The sequence below is a fragment of the Ranitomeya imitator genome, chromosome 2 (assembly GCF_032444005.1).
Source record: "Ranitomeya imitator isolate aRanImi1 chromosome 2, aRanImi1.pri, whole genome shotgun sequence".
NCBI lineage: Eukaryota > Metazoa > Chordata > Amphibia > Anura > Dendrobatidae > Ranitomeya > Ranitomeya imitator.
The window spans coordinates 647089038-647112484 of NC_091283.1; the positions used below are offsets into that span (position 1 = coordinate 647089038).

General features: G+C 45.4%; 1 long non-coding RNA gene across 1 annotated transcript in view; it reads left to right on the top strand.

Annotated features, from left to right (window-relative positions):
* Positions 1 to 9478: 9478 nt before the first annotated feature.
* LOC138665430 (uncharacterized) overlaps positions 9479 to 23447 on the top strand; it is a 24157-nt gene continuing 10188 nt past the window's right edge. The window contains exons 1-2 of the long non-coding RNA XR_011318462.1: positions 9479 to 9517; positions 10524 to 10662. This is a non-coding gene — a long non-coding RNA (uncharacterized lncRNA). The remainder of the gene's footprint in view (positions 9518 to 10523; positions 10663 to 23447) is intronic.

The following is a 23447-nucleotide window of genomic DNA, read 5'->3' on the forward strand; positions in this document are numbered from 1 at the left end:
TAAAACTCTGGGCAAAACCGTCAATGAAAAAGACCTGGGTGTATGGGTGGATGACAAACTCATATTCAGTGGCCAGTGTCAGGCAGCTGCTACAAAGGCAAATAAAATAATGGGATGCATTAAAAGAGGCATAGATGCTCATGAGGAGAACATAATTTTACCTCTATATAAGTCACTAGTTCGACCACACTTAGAATACTGTGCACAGTTCTGGTCTCCGGTGTATAAGAAAGACATAGCTGAACTGGAGCGGGTGCAGAGAAGAGCGACCAAGGTTATTAGAGGACTGGGGGGGTCTGAAATACCAAGATAGGTTATTACACTTGGGGCTATTTAGTTTGGAAAAACGAAGACTAAGGGGTGATCTTATGTTAATGTATAAATATATGAGGGGACAGTACGAAGACCTTTCTGATGATCTTTTTAACCCCTTTCTGCCATTAGACGTACTATTCCGTCCATGTGGGGTGGGCTTTACTTCCCAAGGACGGAATAGTACGTCATAGGCGATCGGCCGCGCTCACGGGGGGAGCGCGGCCGATCGCGGCCGGGTGTCAGCTGCTTATCGCAGCTGACATCCGGCACTATGTGCCAGGAGCGGTCACGGACTGCCCCCGGCACATTAACCCCCGGCACACCGCGATCAAACATGATCGCGATGTGCCGGCGGTGCAGGGAAGCATCGCGCAGGGAGGGGGCTCTCTGCGTGCTTCCCTGAGACCCCCGCAGCAACGCGATGTGATCGCGTTGCTCCGGGGGTCTCCTACCTTTCTCCCTGCAGCAAATCCCGGATCCAAGATGGCCGCGGATCCGGGTCCTGCAGGGAGGGAGGTGGCTAACCAAGTGCCTGCTCAGGCACTTGGTAACGCTGCACTGCTCTCAGACAGATCGGTGATCTGCCAGAGTGCTGTGCAAACTGGCAGATCCCCGATCTGTATTGTCCCCCCCTGGGACAAAGTAAAAAAGTAAAAAAAATTTTTTACAAGTGTGTAAAAAAAAAAAAAAATCCTAAATAATGAAAAAAAAAAAATTATTATTCCCATAAATACATTTCTTTATCCAAATAAAAAAAACAAAACAATAAAAGTACGCATATTTAGTATCGCCGCGTCCGTAACGACCAGACCTATAAAACTGGCCCACTAGTTAACCCCTTCAGTAAACACCGTAAGAAAAAAAAAAGGCAAAAAACAACGCTTTATTATCATACCGCCGAACAAAAAGTGGAATAACACGCGATCAAAAAGACAGATATAAATAACCATGGTACCACTGAAAGCGTCATCTTGTCCCGCAAAAAACAAGCCGCCATACAGCAACATCAGCAAAAAAATAAAAAAGTTATAGTCCTCAGAATAAAGCGATGCAAAAATAATTATTTTTTCTATAAAATAGTTTTTATCGTATAAAAGCGCCAAAACATAAAAAAATGATATAAATGAGGTGTCGCTGTAATTGTACTGACCCGAAGAATAAAACTGCTTTATCAATTTTACCAAACACAGAACGGTATAAACGCCTCCCCCAAAAGAAATTCATAAATAGCTGGTTTTTGCTAATTCTGCCTCACAAAAATCGGAATAAAAAGCGATCAAAAAATGTCACGTGCCCGAAAGTGTTACCAATAAAAACGTCAACTCGTCCCGCAAAAAACAAGACCTCACATGACTCTGTGGACTCAAATATGGAAAAATTATAGCTCTCAAAATGTGGCAACGCAAAAAATATTTTTTGCAATAAAAAGCGTCTTTCAGTGAGTGACGGCTGCCAATCATAAAAATCCGCTAAAAAACCCACTATAAAAGTAAATCAAACCCCCTTCATTACCCCCTTAGTTAGGGAAAAATAAAAAAAATTTAAAAAATGTATTTATTTCCATTTTCCCATTAGGGTTAGGGCTAGGGTTAGGGTTAGGGCTAGGGTTAGGATTAGGGTTAGCGCTAGGGTTAGGGCTTGGGTTAGGGTTAGGGCTAGGGTTAGGGCTAGGGTTAGGGTTAGGGCTAGGGTTAAGGCTACAGTTAGGGTAAAGGCTACAGTTAGGGTTAAGGCTACAGTTAGGGTTAAGGCTACAGTTAGGGTTGGGGCTAAAGTTAGGGTTAGGGTTTGGATTACATTTGCGGTTGGGAATAGGGTTGGGATTAGGGTTAGGGGTGTGTCTGGGTTAGAGGTGTGGTTAGGGTTACCGTTGGAATTAGGGTTAGGGGTGTGTTTGGATTAGGGTTTCAGTTATAATTGGGGGGTTTCCACTGTTTAGACACATCAGGGGCTCTCCAAACGCGACATGGCGTCCGATCTCAATTCCAGCCAATTCTGTGTTGAAAAACTAAAACAGTGCTCCTTCCCTTCCGAGCTCTCCCGTGTGCCCAAACAGGAGTTTACCCCAACATATGGGGTATCAGCGTACTCAGGACAAATTGGACAACAACTTTTGGGGTCCAATTTCTCCTGTTACCCTTGGGAAAATACAAAACTGGGGGCTAAAAAATAAGTTTTGTGGGAAAAAAAAGATTTTTTAATTTTCACGGCTCTGCGTTATAAACTGTAGTGAAACACTTGGGGGCTCAAAGTTCTCACAACACATCTAGATAAGTTCGTGGGGGGGTCTAGTTTCCAATATGGGGTCACTTGTGGGGGGTTTCTACTGTTTAGGTACATTAGGGGCTCTGCAAACGCAATGTGATGCCTGCAGACCATTCCATCTAAGTCTGCATTCCAAATGGCGCTCCTTCCCTTCCGAGCCCTCCCTTGCGCCCAAACGGTGGTTCCCCCCACATATGGGGCATCAGCGCACTCAGGACAAATTGGACAACAAATTTTGGGGTCCAATTTCTCCTGTTACCCTCGAGAAAATACAAAACTGGGGGCTAAAAAATAATTTTGGGGGGAATTTTTTATTTTATTTTCACGGCTCTGCGTTATAAACTGTAGTGAAACACTTGGGGGCTCAAAGTTCTCACAACACATCTAGATAAGTTCCTTGGGGGGTCTAGTTTCCAATATGGGGTCACTTGTGGGGGGGTTTCTACTGTTTAGGTACATTAGGGGCTTTGCAAACGCAATGTGATGCCTGCAGACCATTCCATCTAAGTCTATTTCAAATGGCGCTCCTTCCCTTCCGAGCCTTCCCATGCGCCCAAACGGTGGTTCCCCCCCACATATGGGGTATCAGCGCACTCAGGACAAATTGCACAACAAATTTTGGGGTCCAATTTCTCCTGTTACCCTCGGGAAAATACAAAACTGGGGGCTAAAAAATAATATTTGTGGGAAAAAAAATTTGTTTTATTTTTACGGCTCTGCATTATAAACTTCTGTGAAGCTCTTGGTGGGTCAAAGTGCTCACCACACCTCTAGATAAGTTCCTTAGGGGGTCTACTTTCCAAAATGGTGTCACTTGTGGGGAATTTCAATGTTTAGGCACATCAGTGGCTCTTCAAACGCAACATGGCGTCCCATTTCAATTCCTATCAATTTTGCATTGAAAGGTCAAACGGCGCTCCTTCCCTTCCGAGGTCTCCCATGCGCCCAAACAGTGGTTTACCCCCACATATGGGGTATCAGAGTACTCAGGACAAATTGTGCAACAACTTTTTGGTTCCAATTTCTTCTCTTACCATTGGGAAAATAAAAAATTGGGGGCAAAAATATAATTTTTGTGAAAAAAATAATATTTTTTATTTTTACGGCTCTCCATTATAAACTTCTGTGAAGCCCTTGGTGGGTCAAAGTGTTCACCACACCTCTAGATAAGTTCCTTAGGGGGTCTACTTTCCAAAATGGTGTCACTTGTGGGGGGTTTCAATGTTTAGGCACATCAGTGGCTCTCCAAACGCAACATGGCGTCCCATCTCAATTCCAGTAAATTTTGCATTAAAAAGTCAAATGGCGCTCCTTCGCTTCCAAGCTCTGTCATGCGCCCAAACAGTGGTTTACCTCCACTTATGGGGTATCGGCGTACTCAGGACAAATTGTCCAACAAGGTTTGGGGTCCATTTTCTCCTGTAACTCTTGGCAAAATAAAACAAATTGGAGCTGAAGTAAATTTTTTGTGAAAAAAAGTTAAATGTTAATTTTTATTTAAACATTCCAAAAATTCCTTTGAAATACCTGAAGGGTTAATAAACTTCTGGAATGTGGTTTTGAGAACCTTGAGGGGTGCAGCTTTTAGAATGGTGTCACACTTGGGTATTTTCTATCATATAGACCCCTCAAAATGACTTCAAATGAGATGTGGTCCCTAAAATAAAATGGTGTTGTAAAAATGAGAAATTGCTGGTCAACTTTTAACCCTTATAACTCCCTAACAAAAAAAATTTTGGTTCCAAAATTGTGCTGATGTAAAGTGGGAAATGTTACTTATTAAGTATTTTGTGTGACATATCTCTGTGATTTAATTGCATAAAAATTCAAAGTTGGAAAATTGCGAAATTTTCAAAATTTTCGCCATGTTTCCGTTTTTTTCACAAATAAACGCAGGTAATATCAAAGAAATTTTACCACTATCATGAAGTACAATATGTCATGAGAAAACAGTGTCAGAATCACCGGGATCCGTTGAAGCGTTCCAGAGTTATAACCTCATAAAGGGACAGTGGTCAGAATTGTAAAAATTGGCCCGGTCATTAACGTGCAAACCACCCTTGGGGGTAAAGGGGTTAATCATAGACCTGAAACAGGGACAAGGGGGCATCCTCTACGTTTGGAGGAAAAAAGGTTTAAGCATAATAACAGACGCGGATTCTTTACTGTAAGAGCAGTGAGACTATGGAACTCTCTGCCGTATGATGTTGTAATGAGTGATTCATTACTTAAATTTAAGAGGGGACTGGATACCTTTCTGGAAAAGTATAATGTTACAGGGTATATACACTAGATTCCTTGATAGGGCGTTGATCCAGGGAACTAGTCTGATTGCCGTATGTGGAGTCGGGAAGGAATTTTTTTCCCCAAGGTGGAGCTTACTCTTTGCCACATGGGTTTTTTCTGCCTTCCTCTGGATCAACATGTTAGGGCATGTTAGGTTAGGCTATGGGTTGAACTAGATGGACTTATGGTCTTCCTTCAACCTTAATAACTATGTAACTATGTAATAAGTGAAGATGGAGGAGAAACTTCAACAGCGGTGTCAAGAGATCGTCTGAAGATATGCCCTAATCAGTTGAAAAAAACAGGAAATGGATCAAGATATCTCTCAATCTAAGGAAGAAGAAAAGAAAATCCATACCATTTTTGGAAACTTTCCTCATACATGAACCCAAGTGAACCAAGCCATCGTAGAGCCTGTCTTGACCTTTCCTCCATTAGTCATGCCAGAAAGAAATGTGACTCAGGACCAACCTGAAAACCAATGGGCTCAAGCAGCAGATACCACACCAGCAGTGAAACAAGAGAATCCACCCCCTGCTATTGATGAATCTGTCATGCCCACAGTGAGTAGAAGTATTTCTAGGAGATCAAGTATACCTGTGCTACGTAGAATCACTTGAAGTGTAGCCATGAGAGAGTGCACTACACCAGTGGTAGCAAGAATAGTGAATTTTGGCAGGTCACTATCAATCCCTGTACTGCGTGGATCTACCCGTAGTACCAGAGGTCAGACCCCAGCCCGTTACAGAGACTAAAATATAAGATGTCAATAATTGTTGTTACCTGTTTAAAAATGTTTGGTTATGCTTACTGAAAATCTTAAATGGACGGTGAATTGCCCAAAAGCTTTACTGTAAATAGTTGGCACCTCTTAAGGTGCAACCTATTGGTTCTACCCACCTCGCCAGCATGGGTAGGGCCTTGCTTTTCCTTAAGAGCGAAGAAAAACTGTTTGGCGCGGCCGAAGACCAGGTCTGGATGTTACGCCTTGCAGCCCACCCAAGACCTATGTTGGGGGTTTAGAACGGGCTCCCCGCATCATTACTGTTGTTGGTGCACAAGGACACCCTGGTACTAAAATGACTGTACCTTTGTAAATATGTTTTGCAACGTTCAAGAAAAACAGCCTCCCATAAAGGAAAGAAAAGTTTATGTATCTGTTGAAATGCATTTCCCAAAAATGTTTACATTATCTAACCAATTTATTGTTGTTTTTGTTTTCCCAGTCCGGGAGTACTGGATTTAACGGGGAGTGTAACAACCCAGGTAACCAGTTGTTACGGTGGCATTGCTTTCCTCACGAGGAGAGTGATGTCACGCTTGGAAGCGAGGAAGGATCCCTTTGACAGATATTCAGCATATACAACACTGTTCTGACTCTAGGTCAGAAGGGGGAGCTCTACACCCGACTTCAGGGGAGCTGCTCTCTCTGGTCGGGAGGAGGAGTCAGTTGCTAGGCAGTTGGAGTTAGACAGTTGGTGAGAGGAGAGCGAAGAGAGAGAAAGGAAAGCTGTGGCCGTGGAGACGAGACTGAGAGGGAGAAGAAGTGAAGGAGAGTAAAGAGCTGGAGAGATAGAAGCTGCGACTGGGCTTCCTCCATGCTGAGTGCAGATACCGGTAGCCAGAAGACCAGCATCCGTGATCCAGTACCCTGGACTGTGTCCGCCTTGAAACAAGTTGGTAAAGAGACTGCAACCCTGTGTCCTCCGTTTCTTACTACACCACCTATCACCATCTTCATCTATTACACTGGGAGCCCTGGGGACCCAGCTTCACATGTTGGAAGCCGTACCATCCCTGCTGCCATAACATCACCCCAGTGGACCTTTTTAAGCAGCGTCGGTCACCCCTGACCGAATACCCCAGGTGGCATCACAAACTTTTATTATTCAACTAGCCCCTTTAAAGACCGTCCATTTAACATGTGCACCCAGGGCCACGGACTGGGTTGTCGCCACCATGACACATCCCTTTAAGCACCGGACCCGGTACTGACTACCCCACAGCCCTGGCTGGTGTTTCACGTAGAGTCTTCTACTCTCTTCATTGAATGGTGGTTCGTATTTACATATTATCACAATCTTTTGCCATGCCTTAATGGTGCTATTACAATTATTACAATTTTGCAATCAATACTTTCTTATTTTTGCATGGTATGCTTTAATAATGATATGATTGCATCCAATACACCCAACTAAAGTTTCTTTTGGGATTGGTATGGGTTTAATTATTGTGTACTGATCCATACAAGTATGTCCTTCATTTTTTAGCCCATACCACCGTTGAGGAGATTAGCTTTTTTGCTCTACACCACATTTACTATAATCCGTTTACATCATGTCTTATTATATCAAGGGGAAAACTTTTTTCACTGTTTTTAAATGGTGTTAATACATTCACCAGTGTTCATGTGTTGTATCAATAAAATTTGTGTGCATTTCATTTTTTGTTGTCATTATCTAATTTATCTGGTTATTTTCTGTGGTTGGTGCCTACAATACAACTTTTTTTTGCTTTTCATTTTGTCTCCTCTGTTTTTGGTGTACGGCACAACACACGTGTCTACATATCCTGTGGAGCCGGCTCCTACCATTTACCACACTTATGCAACCACATTATTTTAGTTTTGTTATTTTAATTTTCACCTTCAAAATGAATTCAGTTTTTTTTCCTCATTGGATTTATACAAATTATGGGTGACATTAACGATAAGTTCACACTAGGCGTTTTTTCAGCATTTCATTTTTCTGCAGCAAAACCTGATTTCTTGATAGGAAAGCTGCAGAAAAAAAGCAGGTTTTGCTTGGGTTTTCTTGCTGCATTTTGCTACTTTTTTGCTGCGTTTTTGCATGCTAGATTTGTCTCTTGTGCAGGTTGATAAAGTTTAGTGCAAAAAAGTCCTATACTTCAGAATCAGGTTTTGGCACAAAAAAGCACCCAAACCTTATACCTGCGTTTTAGCTATAGATTTTCAGTGTTTTTTCACCACGCTGAAAAACCTCTGATAAAAAGATGAAAGAAGTGACATTCTCTATTGTGCAAAAAAAAAACATGCAAAGCACAAAATACTGATGAGAAAAAAAACAAGGTGTGTGCATGAGATTTCTGAAATCTCATAGGCTTTGCTGGTACTGTAAAACAGAGCAGAAAATGTGCATTAAAAAATGCATAAAAAAACCTGGAAAAATGCCTAGTGTTAACTTACCCTGAAGGTGGAAAAAAGTTCTTAAATAATTCTGCTCTGCATGATTTTATTTTACATAACAAAAACCTGGCATTTTAACAGATGTGTAGACTTTTTACACCTGCTGTATGCAATACTAAAAATTCAAAGATACTTTATACAGACACATTCTTGACTGCACATTCACCAGCAGTCAGGGACCATGCTCTTTGGTACAATCAGTCTATTGTACAGTAAAGTTCAGGTCAGGTCAGGTCACTTGAGTATAAAAAAAAGAGAAACCACAAGAGAGACGATAGTTACTAAGTGCTCTCCTTGTTTCACCTCCATGTGAGAACATTATAGCAATGGGGAAAGAAGGCTAGACCATGCTGAATTATACTATGCCTGCTGAGTTAGATTCCCTTCAAGTTGGCTGCAACAACGATAGACGCTGTATCAGCCAGACCCCTTCACACAACATGAAGGAAACGCTGTCCTGGGTCGAGGACTGGAAGTGCGGCTACCGGGACCAATGGTGACAGGGAAGTAGTGGTGAAGATTTGGTAACTGAAGTATATTTGTAAATTAAAAAGAATATTATTTTCAGTGAACTACACGTTTATTATCAAGTGAAAATATCTCTTAACTGGAAATGTGAGGGTCAGGTGATTCTCCATCAAGATGTCCTTGTACAGATCTTTGTATTCTTTCAAATCTGAGGAAAAATAGACAATTAGATCTTATAGGAACCTGGCACATACAGAGATACAATCATCATACGCATTATCTCTTTAGTGTACATGTATATTGTTCCAGTATTCCAAGCATCGCCTGCGCCCACGTCTCAAGTCAGCAGATGAATGATCTTTTTGGTGAGTGCCAGAATCTTCTGAACCCTGTTTCTATCATTATCTAAGGGTTCCTTGGTCAATCCATCACATGTTCCTACATAGTTGGTTGCTTTTAGAAAAATTATGTTCTTCAAATGAATGTTGATAATAGTCCAGATTTTAAGGATTTTGCAACATATTTCTAAAATTACCTATCTCACTAGGACAAACCCATTTCACTTGCCCTATTAGATCATATAGACATCATGGAGTGAGGTCCCTCACAGTGGCGTATCTAGGGGGGGGCAGTCGGGGCATGTGCCCCGGGCACATCCGGCAGGGGGGCGCAGTCGGGCCGCCTAATGCGGCGGTCCGCAGTGTCTCCCCCTGCGGCTGCATTCTGCCACCCCCCGCACTGGGAGTCAGCTGTTTTCTGTGCCGACTGTCAAGCTGACAGCCGGCACAGAGAAGCTGCAGCGCGCCGACTCCCAGTGTTCAATTGTACTGCATCTGAGATGCGAGTACAATTGAAGCTCTGACTGCCGGGTCAGGGCGACGCTAGCAGCATGATCACGTCATGTGATCACGCTGCTGACATCACTCGCCCGCACTGCAGAGCAGAGGCAGAGCAGAGGCACTGAGACGCAGATCGGTGGTAAGTGCTCCAGTGGAGCTGAAGACACCGAAGGTGCAGGGGGGATTTAATGTGAGTGGGAATGGTGGGATTTATTATTGGATGGGGGATATTTAATATGAGTGGAGATGGGGGGATTTATTGTGGGGAAGAGATTTAATGTGAGTGGAGATGGGGGGATTTATGGTGGGGAAGGGATTTAATGTGAGTGGAGATGGGGGGATTTATTGTGGGGGGAGATTTAATGTGAGTGGGGATGGTGGGATTTATTATTGGATGGGGGATATGTAATATGAGTGGAGATGGGGGGATTTATTGTGGGGAAGGGATTTAATGTGAGTGGAGATGGGGGGATTTATTTTGTGTGGGTAGAATTGGAGTGGATATGGGGATTGAATGTGTGTGGGGGGAGATTTGTCATGGGGATGGGGGGATTTAATATGTAGGGGAGATTTGTCATGGGGATGGGGGTGTTTAATGTGTGGGGTGATATTTGGAGTGGGGATGGGGGATTTAATGTGTGGGGGAGATTTGAGGACACAAAATGAAGAGCAAAGGGGGAGATGGGGGGCATGTATGAGGAAACAATACCGGGGAATGAGGGGCATATATGAGGAAACAGTATGGGAGATGGGTGCAGACAGTTTGGGGAGCAAACGGGGGGGATGTATGCAGACACAGTATGAGTAGCGATGTGAAAAACGTATGTGGACAGAGTACGGGGAGTGAGGGTGTTGGGATGTGTGCATGCGAAGCATGGGGGGACAGTGTAAGGGCACAGCCAGGAGGGGACAGTATACCAAGGAGGGGGAGTGTGATGAGAGAGTACAGTATAAATACTAGGCCCTATAGGGGGGACACAGTGTGAGAGGACAGTGTGAAGATGGGGGCCGGTAAGGAAAGGGGGGGTCCGGGTAAAGAGCATGTACCATAAGAGGGACAGTGTGGAGGTCATATTTTGTGCAGACAATATAGTGAGGGGCAATTTTTCATTCAGGAGCATTATAATGACACTTGTATCTTTAAGGGCATCATGTGGAGATTTTCTGCAAAAGAGCGGAGAAGATGGAAATCTGCAGCGACGGCTGTGGATGAGAAAACTCATAATGGGGTCTGGACAAGATGAAGAAAAGGAGAACGGCTCGAGAGACGATGCCATCTATAAGGTACCTGGATGTAAATGTTATTTGTGATACTGACTAACTTACATGCTTTTATTTATGTTAGGAGCATTAAAGGGAATGTCCAGTGTTTGTGATGAGGCTGCAGTCATTCCTTGTGACTGCAGACTTCTGACTTCTCACAGTGCGCACTGCACACTGTCAGGATTTTCTGGTGCTGTTGATTTATGTACATGTGTTCACGTGCCGACTAGACATGTGTGGCCTCACTCTATAAAAAAGGAATTGAGCGAGGCCGGGCACGTCTAGTCAGAATGTGGTCATATGTATACAAATAACATGCTTGCGCTGACATGACTGTCCACCAGCCAGGCAGAACCCTAAAAGTGTAGAGTGCATTAGATGTGAGAATTCAGTAGCTGCGATGTCAGGATTCAGCGCTGCAGGTTCCAGTAGTCGTCACATGGACACTTCACTCATATGTGATTTTCATACTTATGGTCCTGTGACAATGAGCTTCTCTTCCCGCTTCTCTCAGTTTTTCACTGAACATTGAGAGTATTAGGGAGAGGAGCTAAGTGTGCAAATCACATATGTCCGGGGGGAAGCACCAAAATGAATTCTTGCCCCGGGTGCCAGAAACCCTAGATATGCCTCTGGTCCCTCACTCAGAACTTCCTTCAATGATACAAAGGGGAGGTACTGAATATCAGCACTACGTGTTGTGAATTCTGTTATCGAACTCCCTCCTGTGGTCATGAATGGTACTTCGGCGAGTTCTGTCCATGGACTCCCTCTGGTGGCTGTGAGTGGAGCTGCTGCTTCTGAGGTTCCTTCCACAGGTGACGTAGTTTATTCTTTGGCTGGCTGTTCTATTTAACTCCACTCAGATCGTTACTCCATGCCAGCTGGCAATGTTCTTGTACTGGTTCAGTTCGCTCTTGGATCTTTCTGGTGACCTGTCTACTCCAGCAGAAGCTAAGTTCCTGCTAGTTATTTATTTGTTCATTGTTTCCTTGTCCAGCTGGCTATCATGATCTTGCCTTGCTAGCTGGAAGTTCTGGGATGCAGAGTGGCACCTCCGCACCGTGAGTCGGTGCGGAGGTCTTTTTGCACACTCTGCGTGGTCTTTTTGTAGGGTTTTGTGCTGACCGCAAAGATACCTTTCCTATCCTCAGTCTGTTTAGTAAGTCTGGCCTCCCTTTGCTAAAACCTGTTTCATTTCTGTGTTTGTGACTTTCATCTTATCTCACAGTCAATATATGTGGGGGGCTGCCTGTTGTGAATTCTGTTGTCAAGCTCCCTCCTGTGGTCATGAATGGTACTTCGGCTGGTTCTGTCCATGGGCTTCCTCTGGTGGTTGTGAGTGGGGCTGCGGCTTCTGAGGTTCCTTCCACAGGTGACGAGGTTAATTCGTTAGCTGGCTGCTCTATTTAACTCCACCTAGATCATTGCTCCATGCCACCTGTCAATGTTCCAGTATTGGTCTAGTTCACTCCTGGATTGTTCTTGTGACCTGTCTTCCCAGCAGAAGCTAAGTTCCTGCTTGTTTTTCTCTGTTTGCTATTTTTTCTGTCCAGTTTGCTATTTTGATTTTTGTCTTGCTTGCTGGAAGCTCTGGGACGAAGAGGGAGCGCCTCCGCACCGTGAGTCGGTGCGGAGGGTCTTTTTGCGCCCTCTGCGTGGTCTTTTTGTAGTTTTTTGTGCTGACCGCAATGTTACCTTTCCTATCCTCTGTCTGTTCAGTAAGTCGGGCCTCACTTTGCTAAATCTATTTCATCTCTGTGTTTGTAATTTTCATCTTAACTCACAGTCATTATATGTGGGGGGGTGCCTGTTCCTTTGGGGAATTTCTCTGAGGCAAGGTAAGCTTTATTTTTCTATCTTTAGGGCTAGCTAGTTCCTTAGGCTGTGACGAGTTGCATAGGGAGCGTTAGGAGCAATCCACGGCTATTTCTAGTGTGTGTGATAGGATTAGGGATTGCGGTCAGCAGAGTTCCAACGTCTCAGAGCTTGTCCTGTATTATTAGTAACTATCAGGTCATTCCGTGTGCTCTTAACCACCAGGTCCATTATTGTCCTCACCACCAGGTCATAACAGTACAGGTGGCCAAAAGTATTAATGCATCTCAATAGAGGGATAAGAGAAGTTCTGAGACCATTTTTTTTTCTTTGCAGTGTGTTTTGTCTCTCTTTTCCTCTTTACCTCTGGGTGGTTCAGGATACAGGTGTAGATATGGACATTCAAGGTCTGTTCTCTTGTATGGATAATCTCACTGCAAGGGTACAAAACATTCAAGATTTTGTGGTTCAGAATCCGATGTTAGAGCCTAGGATTCCAATTCCTGATTTGTTTTTTGGGGATAGATCTAAGTTTCTGAATTTCAAAAATAATTGTAAATTGTTTCTTGCTTTGAAACCTCACTTCTCAGGTGACCCTGTTCAACAAGTGAAAATCATTATTTCTTTGTTACGTGGCGACCCTCAAGACTGGGCATTTTCCCTTGCGCCAGGAGATCCGGCATTGCGTGATGTTGATGCGTTTTTTTCTGGCGCTTGGATTGCTTTATGATGAACCAAATTCAGTGGATCAGGCAGAGAAAATCTTGCTGGCTCTGTGTCAGGGTCAGGATGAGGTAGAGATATATTGTCAGAAGTTTAGGAAGTGGTCTGTACTCACTCAGTGGAATGAATGCGCGCTGGCAGCAATTTTCAGAAAGGGTCTCTCTGAAGCCCTTAAGGATGTCATGGTGGGATTTCCCATACCTGCTGGTCTGAATGAGTCTATGTCTTTGGCCATTCAGATCGATCGACGCTTGCGTGAGCGTAAAGTTGTGCACCATTTGGCGGTATTATCTGAGCATAGACCTGGGCCTATGCAATGTGATAGGACTTTGACCAGAGCTGAACGGCAAGAACACAGACGTCGGAATGGGCTGTGTTTTTACTGTGGTGATTCCACTCATGCTATCTCCGATTGTCCTAAGCGCACTAAGCGTTTCGTTAGGTCTGCCACCATTGGTACGGTACAGTCGAAATTTCTTTTGTCCGTTACTCTGATTTGCTCTTTGTCATCCTATTCTGTTATGGCATTTGTGGATTCAGGCGCTGCCCTGAATTTGATGGACTTGGAGTTTGCTAGGCGCTGTGTTTTTTTCTTGGAGCCCTTGCAGTATCCTATTCCATTGAGAGGAATTGATGCTACGCCTTTGGCCAAGAATAAGCCCCAGTACTGGACCCAATTGACCATGTGCATGGCTCCTGCACATCAGGAGGATATTCGCTTTTTGGTGTTGCATAATCTGCATGATGTGGTCGTTTTGGGGTTGCTATGGCTACAGGTCCATAATCCAGTATTGGATTGGAAATCTATGTCTGTGTCCAGCTGGGGTTGTCAGGGGGTACATGGTGATGTTCCATTTTTGTCTATTTCGTCATCCACCCCTTCTGAAGTCCCGGAGTTTTTGTCGGATTACCGGGATGTATTTGATGAGCCCAAATCCAGTGCCCTACCTCCTCATAGGGATTGCGATTGTGCTATCAATTTGATTCCTGGTAGTAAGTTTCCTAAGGGCCGACTGTTCAATTTATCTGTGCCAGAACACGCCGCTATGCGGAGTTATATAAAGGAATTCTTGGAGATGGGTCATATTCGCCCGTCGTCGTCACCATTGGGAGCAGGGTTCTTTTTTGTGGCCAAGAAGGATGGTTCTTTGAGACCTTGTATTGATTACCGCCTTATTAATAAGATCACAGTCAAATTTCAGTACCCTTTGCCGCTGCTGTCTGATTTATTTGCTCGGATTAAGGGGGCTAGTTGGTTCACCAAGATAGACCTTCGTGGTGCGTATAATCTTGTGCGTATTAAACAGGGCGATGAATGGAAAACAGCATTTAATACGCCCGAGGGCCATTTTGAGTACCTGGTTATGCCATTCAGGCTTTCCAATGCTCCATCAGTATTTCAGTCCTTTATGCATGACATCTTCCGAGAGTACCTGGATAAATTCCTGATTGTATATTTGGATGATATTTTGTTCTTCTCGGATGATTGGGAGTCTCACGTGAAGCAGGTCAGAATGGTGTTCCAGGTCCTTCGTGCTAATTCTTTGTTTGTGAAGGGGTCTAAGTGTTTCTTTGGAGTTCAGAAGGTTTCATTTTTGGGTTTCATCTTTTCCCCTTCTACTATCGAGATGGACCCTGTTAAAGTGCAGGCCATTTATGATTGGACTCAGCCGACATCTGTGAAGAGTCTGCAAAAGTTCCTGGGCTTTGCTAATTTTTATCGTCGCTTCATCAGTAATTTTTCTAGTGTTGCTAAACCGTTGACTGATTTGACCAAGAAGGGTGCTGATGTGGTCAATTGGTCTTCTGCGGCTGTGGAAGCTTTTCAGGAGTTGAAGCGTCGTTTTTCTTCTGCCCCTGTGTTGTGCCAGCCAGATGTTTCCCTCCCGTTTCAGGTCGAGGTTGATGCTTCTGAGATTGAAGCAGGAGCTGTTTTGTCGCAAAGAAGTTCTGATGGCTCGGTGATGAAACCATGTGCCTTCTTTTCCAGAAAGTTTTCGCCTGCTGAGCGCAATTATGATGTTGGCAATCGAGAGTTGTTGGCCATGAAGTGGGCATTCGAGGAGTGGCATCATTGGCTTGAAGGAGCCAAGCATCGCGTGGTGGTCTTGACGGATCACAAGAATTTGACTTATGTCGAGTCTGCCAAACGGTTGAATCCTAGACAGGCTCGTTGGTCGCTATTTTTCTCCCGTTTTGATTTTGTGGTTTCGTACCTTCCGGGCTCTAAGAATGTGAAGGCTGATGCCCTGTCAAGGAGTTTTGTGCCCGACTCTCCGGGTGTTCCTGAGCCGGCGGGTATTCTCAAAGAGGGGGTAATTTTGTCTGCCATCTCCCCTGATTTGCGGTGGGTGCTGCAAAAATTTCAGGCTGATAGACCTGACCGTTGCCCAGCGGACAAACTGTTTGTCCCTGATAGATGGACTAGTAGAGTTATCTCTGAGGTTCATTGTTCGGTGTTGGCTGGTCATCCTGGAATCTTTGGTACCAGAGATTTGGTGGCTAGATCCTTTTGGTGGCCGTCTTTGTCGCGGGATGTGCGTTCTTTTGTGCAGTCCTGTGGGACTTGTGCTCGGGCTAAGCCCTGCTGTTCTCGTGCCAGTGGGTTGCTTTTGCCCTTGCCGGTCCCGAAGAGGCCCTGGACGCATATTTCTATGGATTTTATTTCGGATCTCCCTGTCTCTCAAAAGATGTCGGTCATTTGGGTTTGTGATCGCTTCTCTAAGATGGTCCATTTGGTACCCTTGTCTAAATTGCCTTCCTCCTCTGATTTGGTGCCGTTGTTTTTCCAGCATGTGGTTCGTTTACATGGCATTCCGGAGAACTTCGTTTCGGACAGAGGTTCCCAGTTTGTTTCGAAGTTTTGGCGATCCTTTTGTGCTAGGATGGGCATTGATTTGTCTTTTTCCTCGGCTTTCCATCCTCAGACAAATGGCCAAACCGAAAGTACTAATCAGACTTTGGAAACATATCTGAGATGCTTTGTTTCTGCTGATCAGGATGATTGGGTGTCCTTTTTGCCTTTGGCTGAGTTCGCCCTTAATAATCGGGCCAGCTCGGCTACTTTGGTTTCGCCGTTTTTCTGCAATTCTGGTTTCCATCCTCGTTTCTCTTCAGGGCAGGTTGAGTCTTCGGACTGTCCTGGTGTAGATACTGTGGTGGATAGGTTGCAGCAGATTTGGACTCATGTAGTGGACAATTTGACATTGTCCCAGGAGAAGGCTCAACGTTTCGCTAACCGCCGGCGCTGTGTGGGTCCCCGACTTCGTGTTGGGGATTTGGTTTGGTTGTCGTCTCGTTATGTTCCTATGAAGGTTTCCTCTCCTAAGTTTAAGCCTCGTTTTATTGGTCCATATAAGATTTCTGAGGTTCTCAATCCTGTGTCATTTCGTTTGACCCTTCCAGCTTCTTTTGCCATCCATAATGTATTCCATAGGTCGTTGTTGCGGAGATACATGGCGCCTGTGGTTCCATCCGTTGATCCTCCTGCCCCGGTGTTGGTTGAGGGGGAGTTGGAGTATGTGGTGGAGAAGATTTTGGATTCTCGTATTTCGAGACGGAAACTCCAGTACCTGGTCAAGTGGAAGGGTTATGGTCAGGAAGATAATTCCTGGGTCTTTGCCTCTGATGTTCATGCTGCCGATCTGGTTTGTGCCTTTCATTTGGCTCGTCCTGGTCGGCCTGGGGGCTCTGGTGAGGGTTCGGTGACCCCTCCTCAATGGGGGGGGGGTACTGTTGTGAATTCTGTTGTCAAGCTCCCTCCTGTGGTCATGAATGGTATTTCGGCTGGTTCTGTCCATGGGCTTCCTCTGGTGGTTGTGAGTAGGGCTGCGGCTTCTGAGGTTCCTTCCACAGGTGATGAGGTTAATTCATTAGCTGGCTGCTCTATTTAACTCCACCTAGATCATTGCTCCATGTCACCTGTCAATGTTCCAGTATTGGTCTAGTTCGCTCCTGGATCGTTCTTGTGACCTGTCTTCCCAGCAGAAGCTAAGTTCCTGCTTGTTTTTCTCTGTTTGCTATTTTTTCTGTCCAGCTTGCTATTTTGATTTTTGTCTTGCTTGCTGGAAGCTCTGGGACGCAGAGGGAGCGCCTCCGCACCGTGAGTCGGTGCGGAGAGTCTTTTTGCGCCCTCTGCGTGGTCTTTTTGTAGTTTTTTGTGCTGACCGCAATGTTACCTTTCCTATCCTCTGTCTGTTCAGTAAGTCGGGCCTCACTTTGCTAAATCTATTTCATCTCTGTGTTTGTAATTTTCATCTTAACTCACAGTCATTATATGTGGGGGGCTGCCTGTTCCTTTGGGGAATTTCTCTGAGGCAAGGTAGGCTTTATTTTTCTATCTTTAGGGCTAGCTAGTTCCTTAGGCTGTGACGAGTTGCATAGGGAGTGTTAGGAGCAATCCACGGCTATTTCTAGTGTGTGTGATAGGATTAGGAATTGCGGTCAGCAGAGTTCCAACGCCTCAGAGCTTGTCCTGTATTATTAGTAACTATCAGGTCAATCCGTGTGCTCTTAACCACCAGGTCCATTATTGTCCTCACCACCAGGTCATAACAGCTGCCTTTTCCTTTGGGGAATTTCTCTGAGGCAAGGTAGGCTTTATTTTCTTTCTTTAGGGCTAGTTAGCTCTTAGGCTGTGAAGAGGCATCTAGGTCTTGTTAGGTACGCTCCACGGCTATTTCTAGTTGTGTGATAGGATTAGGGGTTGCGGTCGGCAGAGCTCCCACTTCCCAGAGCTTGTCCTGTGTGAGTTTAACCATCAGGTCGTTCCGGGTGCTCCTAACCACCAGGTCATAACAGTACAGCTGGCCCAAAGTATTAATGCATCTCAATAGAGGGATAAGAGAAGTTCTGAGACCATTTTTTTTTTCTTTGCAGTGTTTTTTGTCTTTCTTTTCCCCTAAGCCTCTGGGTGGTTCAGGACACAGGTGTAGATATGGACATTCAAGGTCTGTCCTCTTGTGTGGATCATCTCACTGCAAGGGTACAAAACATTCAAGATTTTGTGGTTCAGAATCCGATGTTAGAGCCTAGAATTCCAATTCCTGATTTGTTTTCTGGGGATAGATCTAAGTTCCTGAATTTCAAAAATAATTGTAAACTGTTTCTAGCTTTGAAACCCCACTCCTCTAGTGACCCCGTTCAACAAGTAAAAATCATTATTTCTTTGTTGCATGGTGACCCTCAAGACTGGGCATTTTCCCTTGCGCCAGGAGATCCTGCATTGTGTGATGTAGATGCGTTTTTTCTGGCGCTTGGATTGCTTTATGATGAACCAAATTCAGTGGATCAGGCAGAGAAAATCTTGCTGGCTTTGTGTCAGGGTCAGGATGAAGCGGAGGTGTACTGTCAGAAGTTTAGAAAGTGGTCTGTGCTTACTCAATGGAATGAGTGTGCCCTGGCAGAAATTTTCAGAAAGGGTCTTTCTGAAGCCCTTAAGGATGTCTTGGTGGGATTTCCCACACCTGCTGGTCTGAATGAGTCTATGTCCTTGGCCATTCAGATCGATCAGCGCTTGCGTGAGCGCAAAGCTGTGCACCATTTGGCGGTATTCTCTGAGCATAGGCCTGAGCCTATGCAGTGTGATAGGACTTTGACTAGAGCTGAACGGCAAGAACACAGACGTCGGAATGGGCTGTGTTTTTACTGTGGTGATTCCACTCATGCTATCTCCGATTGTCCTAAGCGCACTAAGCGGTTTGCTAGGTCTGCCACCATTAGTACGGTACAGTCTAAATTTCTTTTGTCCGTTACTCTGATTTGCTCTCTGTCGTCCTATTCTGTTATGGCATTTGTGGATTCAGGCGCTGCCCTGAATTTGATGGACTTGGAGTTTGCCATGCGCTGTGGTTTTTTCTTGGAGCCTTTGCAGTATCCTGTTCCATTGAGAGGAATTGATGCTACGCCTTTGGCCAAGAATAAGCCTCAGTACTGGACTCAATTGACCATGTGCATGGCTCCTGCACATCAGGAGGATATTCGCTTTTTGGTGTTGCATAATCTGCATGATGTGGTCGTTTTGGGGTTGCCATGGCTACAGGTCCATAATCCAGTATTGGATTGGAAATCTATGTCTGTGTCCGGCTGGGGTTGTCAGGGGGTACATGGTGATGTTCCATTGCTGTCAATTTCGCCTTCCACTCCTTCTGAAGTCCCTGAGTTTTTATCAGATTACTGGGATGTGTTTGAAGAGCCTAAATCCGGTGCCTTACCTCCTCATAGGGATTGCGATTGTGCTATTAATTTGATTCCTGGTAGTAAGTTTCCTAAGGGCCGACTGTTTAATTTATCTGTGCCAGAGCACGCCGCTATGCGGAGTTATATAAAGGAATCCTTGGAGAAAGGTCATATTCGCCTGTCGTCATCACCGTTGGGAGCAGGGTTCTTTTTTGTGGCCAAGAAGGATGGCTCTTTGAGACCTTGTATTGATTACCGCCTTTCTTATAAGATCACAGTCAAATTTCAGTACCCTTTGCCGCTGCTGTCTGATTTGTTTGCTCGGATTAAGGGGGCTAGTTGGTTCACCAAGATAGATCTTCGAGGGGCGTATAATCTTGTGCGAATTAAACAGGGCGATGAATGGAAAACAGCATTTAATACGCCCGAGGGCCATTTTGAGTACCTGGTTATGCCATTCGGGCTTTCTAATGCTCCATCTGTGTTTCAGTCCTTTATGCATGACATCTTCCGAGAGTACCTGGATAGATTCATGATGGTATATTTGGATGATATTTTGGTCTTTTCGGATGATTGGGAGTCTCATGTGAAGCAGGTCATAATGGTGTTCCAGGTCCTTCGTGCGAATTCCTTGTTTGTGAAGGGGTCGAAATGTCTCTTTGGGGTTCAGAAGGTTTATTTTTGGGTTTCATTTTTTCCCCTTCTACTATCGAGATGGACCCTGTTAAAGTTCAGGCCATTTATGATTGGACTCAGCCGACATCTGTGAAGAGCCTGCAGAAGTTCCTGGGCTTTGCTAATTTTTACTGTCGCTTCATCGCTAATTTTTCTAGTGTTGCTAAACCGTTGACTGATTTGACCAAGAAAGGTGCTGATGTGGTCAATTGGTCCTCTGCGGCTGTAGAGGCTTTTCAGGAGTTCAAGCGTCGTTTTTCTTCTGCCCCTGTGTTGTGCCAGCCAGATGTTTTGCTCCCGTTTCAGGTCGAGGTTGATGCTTCTGAGATTGGAGCAGGGGCTGTTTTGTCGCAAAGAAGTTCTGATGGCTCGGTGATGAAACCATGTGCCTTCTTTTCTAGAAAATTCTCGCCTGCTGAGCGCAATTATGATGTTGGCAATCGAGAGTTGTTGGCCATGAAGTGGGCATTCGAGGAGCGGTGACATTGGCTTGAGGGAGCCAAGCATCGCGTGGTGGTCTTGACGGATCACAAGAATTTGACTTATCTCGAGTCTGCCAAATGGTTGAATCCTAGACAGGCTCGATGGTCGCTGTTTTTCTCCCGTTTTGATTTTGTGGTTTCGTACCTTCCGGGCTCTAAGAATGTGAAGGCTGATGCCCTGTCAAGGAGTTTTGTGCCCGACTCTCCGGGTGTTCCTGAGCCGGGGAGTATTCTCAAAGAGGGGGTAATTTTGTCTGCCATCTCCCCTGATTTGCGGCGCGTGCTGCAGAAGTTTCAGGCTGATAGACCTGACCGTTGTCCAGCGGAGAAACTGTTTGTCCCTGATAGATGGACTAGTAGAGTTATCTCTGAGGTTCATTGTTCGGTGTTGGCGGGTCATCCTGGATTCTTTGGTACCAGAGATTTGGTGGCTAGATCCTTTTGGTGGCCTTCTTTGTCACGGGATGTGCGTTCTTTTGTGCAGTCCTGTGGGACTTGTGCTCGGGCTAAGCCCTGTTGTTCTCGTGCCAGTGGGTTGCTTTTGCCCTTGCCAGTCCCGAAGAGGCCCTGGACGCATATTTCCATGGATTTTATTTCAGATCTCCCTGTCTCTCAAAGGATGTCGGTCATGTAGGTGGTTTGTGATCGCTTCTCTAAGATGGTCCATTTGGTACCCTTGTCTAAATTGCCTTCCTCCTCTGATTTGGTGCCATTGTTTTTCCAGCATGTGGTTCGTTTGCATGGCATTCCGGAGAACATCGTCTCGGACAGAGGTTCCCAGTTTGTTTCGAGGTTTTGGCGGTCCTTTTGTGCTAAGATGGGCATTGATTTGCCTTTTTCTTCGGCTTTCCATCCTCAGACAAATGGCCAAACCGAACGAACTAATCAGACTTTAGAAACATATCTGAGATGCTTTGTTTCTGCTGATCAGGATGATTGGGTGTCCTTCTTGCCTTTGGCTGAGTTCGCCCTTAATAATCGGGCCAGCTCGGCTACTTTGGTTTCGCCTTTTTTCTGTAATTCTGGTTTCCATCCTCGTTTCTTTTCAGGGCAGGTTGAGCCTTCGGACTGTCCTGGTGTGGATACGGTGGTGGACAGGTTGCAGCAGATTTGGACTCATGTGGTGGACAATTTGACATTGTCCCAGGAGAAGGCTCAACGTTTCGCTAACCGCCGGCGCTGTGTTGGTCCCCGACTTCGTGTTGGGGATTTGGTTTGGTTGTCATCTCGTCATGTTCCTATGAAGGTTTCCTCTCGTAAGTTTAAGCCTCGTTTCATTGGTCCGTATAAGATTTCTGAAGTTCTCAATCCTGTGTCATTTCGTTTGGCCCTTCCAGCTTCTTTTGCTATCCATAATGTGTTCCATAGGTCGTTATTGCGGAGATATGTGGCGCCTATGGTTCCCTCCGTTGATCCTCCTGCCCCGGTGTTGGGCGAGGGGGAGTTGGAGTATGTGGTGAAGATTTTGGATTCTCGTATTTCGAGATGGAAACTCCAGTAATAATAATTCCTGGGTTTTTGCCTCTGATGTTCATGCTGCCGATCTAGTTTATGCCTTTCATTTGGCTCGTCCTGATCGGCCTGGGGGCTCTGGTGAGGGTTCGGTGACCCCTCCTCAAGGGGGGGGGGGTACTGTTGTGAATTCTGTTATCGAACTCCCTCCTGTGGTCATGAATGGTACTTCGGCGAGTTCTGTCCATGGACTACCTCTGGTGGCTGTGAGTGGAGCTGCTGCTTCTGAGGTTCCTTCCACAGGTGACGTAGTTTATTCTTTGGCTGGCTGTTCTATTTAACTCCACTCAGATCGTTACTCCATGCCAGCTGTCAATGTTCTTTTACTGGTTCAGTTCGCTCTTGGATCTTTCTGGTGACCTGTCTACTCCAGCAGAAGCTAAGTCCCTGCTAGTTATTTATTTGTTCATTGTTTCCTTGTCCTGCTGGCTATCATGATCTTGCCCTGCTAGCTGGAAGCTCTGGGATGCAGAGTGGCACCTCCGCACCGTGAGTCGGTGCGGAGGTCTTTTTGCACACTCTGCGTGGTCTTTTTGTAGGGTTTTGTGCTGACCGCAAAGATACCTTTCCTATCCTCAGTCTGTTTAGTAAGTCTGGCCTCCCTTTGCTAAAACCTGTTTCATTTCTGTGTTTGTGACTTTCATCTTAACTCAGTCAATATATGTGGGGGGCTGCCTTTTCCTTTGGGGAATTTCTCTGAGGCAAGGTAGGCTTTATTTTCTATCTTTAGGGCTAGTTAGCTCTTAGGCTGTGAAGAGGCGTCTAGGTCGTGTTAGGTACGCTCCACGGCTATTTCTAGTTGTGTGATAGGATTAGGGGTTGCGGTCAGCAGAGCTCCCACTTCCCAGAGCTTGTCCTGTGTGAGTTTAACCATCAGGTCGTTCCGGGTGCTCCTAACCACCAGGTCCATAACACATGTGTCTCTAGGTGCCATGTGTCTCTAGTCTACTCTCTATTGCGCCCTTGTAGCGCCACGTTCCACCTTAGCTTCCTGCGCTCCCAGCCTTAATTCATATCACACGCACGCGCGCTCTCTCTCCTGTCCCACTCCACTTCCGGTCCCACTGCTACTTTAACTCACTTGCGACCAATGACAGCTCAACCACCGCCCATCTCTCTGCCTCCGGACCCACGGGTAATTTTCTTTGGCGGCGCCATCAACATGCATTTTATAGCGCCACCAGCATCTTGACCTTGTACCTTCTTTGTCCACAGTGCCTATAGGGATCCCACTCCCTGTCCGTGCTGTTACGGACCCCGCACTCTCTAGCATTTTTGGTATGTTTTTGTCCAAGGTAGTTAGTGAGGTGTCTGGTCCTTCTTTTACCATTGTTGTTTTGACTCACTCACTGTCCTCTACTCTCCCTAGGAGCACTTGTGTCCGTCCACCAGACAGCATTCTCTTCTTCCTCTTTTGCT